Genomic DNA, 6805 nt, shown 5'->3' on the forward strand with positions numbered 1-6805 from the left:
AGTGGTTAAGTGCCCCTGGGTTCAATCCCTGGTACCAAAAAAAAAAAAAAAAAAAAAAAAGAAAAAAAGAAGGAGGGAGAGGGGGAGGAGAGGGGGAGCTCAGGCTCTCCCTGGCATGAAGCGCTTTAGCCCACCGACCTGTTGGAGGCCCTTGGAGCTGTGCTAGCAGGCCGCCTGTGGGAAGAGGCTTGAGATTTAGTTCTTTGAAACAAGCAGAGTGAAAGCATGCACTCGAGCCTGCACATTTGTCTGAGGGCTTGATTTGGATGTGGCTGTAGGATTTGTGGTGGACGAGGAGCCAGCTCTAAAACTGGAGACTCTGGGGGAGGGGGGTTGCGCTAAGTTCAAAGGAGACACAAGTTTTCACACACTGCGCCATAGCACCGCTGCGTTCTGCTTTACCATAGAAGTACTTTGGGTTAGGTCTCTGGGCACATAGACCCCGTGAGCCTTTGGCCTGGTTTCCCACTCTGTGAGGTGTCCACACCTCACAGGGAACTTCCTGCCCTCCTTCTTTCTTCAGGGACATCGTCCCTGTCCTTCCCATACGTTGGAATGCATCCCGCTCCCACACAGCCACCCACTCCAGGCCTCTTTCCTCCTCCACCAGGAGCCTTCATGTTTCCATCACCTGCCCACCACGAGCTCCACTGCTGCACTTCTCCCTCCTAAGACAGGACGTGTCTGTGTTGGTTTAAAGTCTGTTTTCCTCCCTAGGCATTGGCTCCGTGAGGGAGGGGTGTTTTATCCACACTTGATCATTCCCTGAAAGTAACCTTTCACAAAATAAAATGGCTTTCCTGTTTGTCACTCTCTTTATCGTCTCGGGGACTGGTCTGTCTCCTGTATCATTGGACCCCAGCACCTACCCCAATCCCAGGGATGTCAGGAGGAAGAGTTAAGCCTGGGAGGATAGGCAGAGGGGTCCCTGGCCAACTTCCTGGGCAGCAGAGCACAAAGGGCACCTGCAGATATTTGCTAAGAAACTTGCAAAAAGGCTATTCTTAAAGCAGGATCTACGTGACTGGGTGCATGCCTCTCTAAAGAAGGAAAATGCCTGATTGATATCTCGATGGGACTGAAGTTTGCATGAACGCCTTGTAGACACCATACGCCTTGTAGACACCGAACGCCTTACCCAGGATTGGGCAGGGGGCTGAATTCCTTAAACCTATAGTTCTATATAAACCCCCAGACAATAGCCACTTCTTGGTATCCCTCTCTTGGGACCCCCTCCCTCTTTGGGAGTTCTGCTTTCTCTTACTCTAATAAATCTTGTATCTTCACTCTTGTGCCTGTGGATTTTATTCTTTAAATTCATGAGACAAAGACCAAAATCCCATGTCCTGTGCCACACCAGTGTGGAGGCGTCCCCTCTGATGGCGTGAGTGAGGCCAGGTGTAGTGGGGAGGGGCCGGTGGAGAACCACATGGGCCTGTGCTCAGCTCCCAGCTCCCCTGCAATGTGTGGGATCTTGGCCAAGTTCCAACATCTGGGAGCCTTGGTTTCCTTATGTGTAAAAGATGCTCTAACGATGCTCCGGAGGATCGCGGTGAGTCTCAAGGGGTAATAGATGTAAAGTGGTGGTTGTTGTTATTTTCTCACAGGCTGCTGAGTGCCCCCTTCTCTCCCCTTTTAGGGCCCCCAGGGTTCCTCATTTGGAGGGTGACACAGTGACAAACCTGTCCTCCTCTTGCTGAGATGCTTCACTCCCCAGAATCCACCTTCTCCTTCTGCAGGGGCCTCCTGCTGGTCATCATGTCCCAGTGTTTGTCCCCCCAGGGGGTCTAATCTTCATATCCTTTAAAGGTAGGACAATTGTCTTTTCTCAGTTTTGGGAGCCCCTGTTGTCACAGCTGAAGGGGACGGTCTTCCCTGTGTGAGGTAACCTGGAGTCATCTTGAAAGCAGGCTGAATCACAGCTAGCCATAGCTTTGGTTCCCAGCCACCTCTTGGCCCTGATGTGTGTGCCTACCTGGGCCTTCCCGTGGCCCGGGAGCCCGGAGCCAGAACTGTCTTCATTTCACAAAGGACGGCGCAGGTTTTCTCTTGTCCTTTGCCAAGGCCAGAAAAAGGGGCAGCTGGGTCCCTCTGTGGAGCCCTCCTTGACCTCCACAGGGTCAGGCCTGAAGCTGACCTGAGGGACTGTGAAAATCTCCCAAAGAGAGCCTGCCCTGACAGGATGTCCAGGTGAACTGCTGGGTTTCCCAGCAGACCTGACCCAAGCAAGCCCTTGGTTTTCCTCTGGGGCCCTGGGTGACGATGCTGGTGGTCTCCAGGGGAAGATTCTGAGGCTGGTCCCACTTATAGAAAGTGTGGTGTCCAGGACCATTGAACAAATTGTGAAGGCTCTTTTGTCTTTGGAAGAGTGACCTAGGGGGCGGCCACAGTTCTCCTCATTTCTTGCAGCTTCTCCACTGTCCAGGGCCCTCTGTGCATGGCTTGTTTTCATCTTGGGCCCATGGGTGCCAGAGGAGTACAGTGGTCAGGTCAGGGCTCCCCAGAGCGTGACTGGTAAATAGAAAGTTCTGGGGTTCATTTTCAGAATACAGTATTTAGCCTGAATTGGGATGTAAGATCCAACTGTAGCCATTTTAACGACAGCCCTTCCCTTTGTGCCAATTTTGTGGACTCTAACCCCAAGCTCCTCCTCTCAGCTCTGTGTTAGGGAGAAAAGTAGGCAGTCTGCCTGGCCATGCGCTTGATTTCTTGAGGCACCTTGGGATTTCTACGAGGAATAAAGCCAGGAGGATAGACAGCTCTTTTCTCCCTCCTCTCTCTCTCTCTCTCATCATTATCCACCTTGCATCTATTTATCACCTTTCATTATCTATCCATCCATTTATACATCATCTACCTGTTTACCTTCTTACCTCTCCATCCATCTATCTATATATCATCTATCACCTACCTACCTATTAACTATCCATCATCTATCTTTTGTCTATCTGTGTGTCATTTATTATCTATTATCTATCCATCCTCATTTATTTTAAAGAACTGGCTCCTGGTGTGTGTGTGTGCGGGGGGTGGGGGCTGGCAAGTTGAATCTGCAGGGCAGGCTGGTCAGCAGCAAATTCCAGGAAGAGCTGACATTGTAGTCTTGTGTCTGAATTCTGTGGGGCAGTGGGCTAGCGACTCAGGTGAGGTTTCCACATTGCAGTCTGAGCGGAATTCCTTCTTCTGGGGAAATCTCAGTCTTTGCTCTTAGAGTCTCTGACTGGCTGGAAAAGGCCCAGCCACATTAGGGAGTTATCCGTTTTCCTCAAGGTCTACTGATTTACTACAATCACAAACTCTAATAAACTCTAAATAAACATTTAGACTGGTGTTTGACCAAACAACTGGGCACCAGAGCCTTGCCAAGTGGACATGTACAAAGAAACATCACAAAGGCAGTGTGGGGTGCTGTCACACCAGAATATGTTGCTGCTGTCCTATTGCCCCCCCCCCCCCTTGCCCCTGCCTGTTCCCCAGAACTCCACTATAGTTTCAAAATAATTATTAGCAGGTCTTGAAGTGGCACCCACTTTCTCCACTGAAAAGTCTTAACTGGGCCTCTCCAGAAATGTTCACCATGGCTGATATTAAGACTGTCAGCAAAAGAGTCTCTGCAAAAGAGTTCAATGTAGATAAATTTCTTCCTATTTTTGTGTCACCTTGTTTTATTTGGCCACTGGCCGAGAAGATAACAGCACTCCAGGTGCTGGACATCTCTTACTAGTTTTTTCACGAACATATCATGTAGAGTACTTTGTAGAAATGTGCAAACAAAGCCTCTGGCCTTGAGCTGGGCTTCACAGAGATGTCTACATTTTTAAGATAAGTTACAAATGGGCTCCTTGGTAACAGCTGGCAGGGGGAGGAAGAAAGGGGAGAAGAAGCTCTCCCCTTCTCAGGTGTTGTCCTTGAAGAGTTAACTTGCCCAGAACAGTGAAAGAAAAAGCTGCTTTTATGTGAACTTCTGCAGACTGTGAACTTCTGAGCCCCTCCCCTGACATGCTGGGTAGAAAACTCTGAAACCACCTGAACTCGGGGTTCAGGGGATTGATGGATTACAGCAAAAGCTGTGCCCTCTGAACCTGGCTGCAGCCAAATAAAACTGTTTCCTGCCATCTCCGGTGCCCTGCCTCGCCTGTCCCTACAACAGTCTCTGGCTTCCATGCTTTTCCCCTCACCTCACCTGCTTGCTCGCCCCCTTGAGGCCCCACCTCCTCTGGAAGATGAACCATGTGATCCTGAATACTTCACTTGCTACAGCTGCTCAAACTCTCCCAATTAATTCTTTAGAAAACCTGGACCATGCCATCTTTGCAAAATATGCCCCAAACCCAACAAGGCCAGGAGAACTAGTATTCACTGAATATTTACAATCATGACTTAATATTTTGTAGATAAAGTTCCCTGTACAGAAGCATTGTATGTTCCTGTGTTTATGAGTGTACAATGGAACCTTATAATTAGTATAATACTATATTTATAATAGATTTACGACAGTTCTTCTGTAAATTTTTTTATAAATAATTTGAGAGCTATTTTAAAGATGGTATGTTTTTGTGATGTATGTGTTTATTAATTTTGAATTATAGCATTATTTCTACAAGTTACATTTGCTTCATAGAAATGTTCTCCAGAGCTCATTTTGGCCAGGGGCAGGTACCTAAGGACCCTTTACGATGACTTTGGAACCCCCTCCTGCCTGCTACTGTCTCTGAGGGTGCTGGCATGGCCGGAGGCCCCATTACTTCTGGTGTTTACAGAGAGAAGTCCAGATATTTCTTATTAAGTATTTATCCAGAGGACCAGGCAAAATCTATGAAATTGGAATGTCTGCCTTATAAGAAATTTATGTTTCTCTTGTTTTCAGAAGGAGCCTCCAGCTAACACCCCTGAACATTTTAAAATGAAAAAGAGTCTTCAAACAACCCTCTAATTCAGCTTCCAAGAACAAGCCCCCGATCTTTGTTGACTAATTTATGAAAGCAGCTTTCCAGGCAGAGGCCTCCTGAAGAGCTTCCTGCCAGGCAGAGCTTTCTGGGTCTGGGAGGGGGCGTTGGCGGGTATGGGATCCTCATTTTGCATCTGAGAGCTTGGCTAGATCTGGGAGCGGAGATACAGTGGTCTCCCTCCGTGCCTGGCCTTGTCCCAGTTTGCTCTTCTTATAAAGACCCCAGTCCTGTTGAATTAGGACCCACTCTAATGACTTCATTTTACCTTAATCATCTCTGTAAAAACCCTATCTCCAGTTATTGTCACATTCTGAGGAACAAAGTTGGAAAGAAGACAGCTGCGGGCTTTTGAAACACAAAGTTGGAAAGAAGTCAGCTGCCGTGGACTTAAGGGGCAAAAAACTTGGCCTTCAACCTGGCTAAATTTGCCCGGGGCAAGGGAGGAGGAGGGTCAAGTGAGAGTGGAGTGGGCGGAGTGGGCGAGGCTAGAGTGAACCTGGAAGTGCAGCAGCGTGGAGGCGGCAGGGAGGTGGGGTAGGAGGGAGAGGCTGATCCTGGGAGGTGGGGCAGGAACCCCGAGGCTGACCTTGGAGAGAGGTGCGAGTCAGATGGACGAACATGGACATGATTTCTTTAAAAATTCTGAGGAGAGGAGACAAGAAGTTTCCGGATGGTGCAAAGGCTTAAGGAAGGTTGTATCTGGGAGGAGTGAGCCTGGCTGGATCTGGGAGCGGGGACACAGTTTGGCTGTTGGGATGATGACAGTTCAGTCTTCTTGATGGTGACCCTTCCCTTAAAGGGCCTATCCAGCCAGAACCTGGACTAGACTGGTGCCCTGGACTCCCGGTCTGGGTTCTCCATGCTGTCTTGATTGGGAAGGTTGGGAGAGGCAGAGCTGCTTCCCAGTCACCTCTAGGAGAGACTCCTCTGAGCAAGGTGTGTATGGATATCCTTGATTTAGGATATGGTTTCCCTCCAGTGGGGCTTCTAGAGAATTAAGGACAAGTTCCTGGTAGGTAGCCCATTCACTCCTGTGGTCTTCCTGCTAGGAATGTCCCAAATCCCAGATCAGGATTGTGGAGGAGAAGGAAAGGAGAGATGGGGCTGGGGCAGGATTCCCTTGTGGTCCTCCACGGTGCCAAATCCTTTGCAGGCTGGTCTTCCCACCATCTCACCAGGTCGACCATGGGATCCTCATTTTGCATGTGAAGAAACAGAAACTTACAGCTTGGTTTAGAGCCAACTTGGAAATCTTGACCATGGGCTGAACCAAGGCAACATTCAGACTCAGGATTAATTCAGATTCTTGCGGTCCATTGCCTCTCCACAAGGGGAAGAGAATCAGGAAAACTCTTGCTCTTAAAGTTAGCCATTCTATTTAAATTTCTTCCTTTCATATATATGTTTTTTGGGAGGAAGGGGCTTTGAAGTGAGGGAGAGACTCAGTAGAGAAGTTTAGGCTTTGGAGATCATGGTTGTATTGGCTCAGGGCTCCTAGAACAGGGCCCAAGGAGACCCAGGTGGGACGCTGAAACCCTCAAAAGGAAAAAACACAGAGCTTTGAGAATGGGGACGTATTCCATGCGCCCTGCCCATGTTCTGCTTATATGAAAACTGGTCCATTTACCACACAGAAGATGGGACTCTACCCTGAAGGCCAAGGTGAAGAAGGAATCAAGAACTGGTTGTGACCTGCCCCTGTTGAGAGAATGTCTGCCTTTGCCTTTACAGTGGTCTCCCTCGGTGCCTGGCATTGTCCCAGTTTGCTCTTCTTATAAAGACCCCAGTCCTGTTGAATTAGGACCCACTCTAATGATTTCATTTTACTTTAATTATCTCTGTAGAGACCCTATCTC

The sequence above is a fragment of the Marmota marmota genome, unplaced genomic scaffold (assembly GCF_001458135.2).
Source record: "Marmota marmota marmota unplaced genomic scaffold, marMar, whole genome shotgun sequence".
Lineage (NCBI taxonomy): Eukaryota > Metazoa > Chordata > Mammalia > Rodentia > Sciuridae > Marmota > Marmota marmota.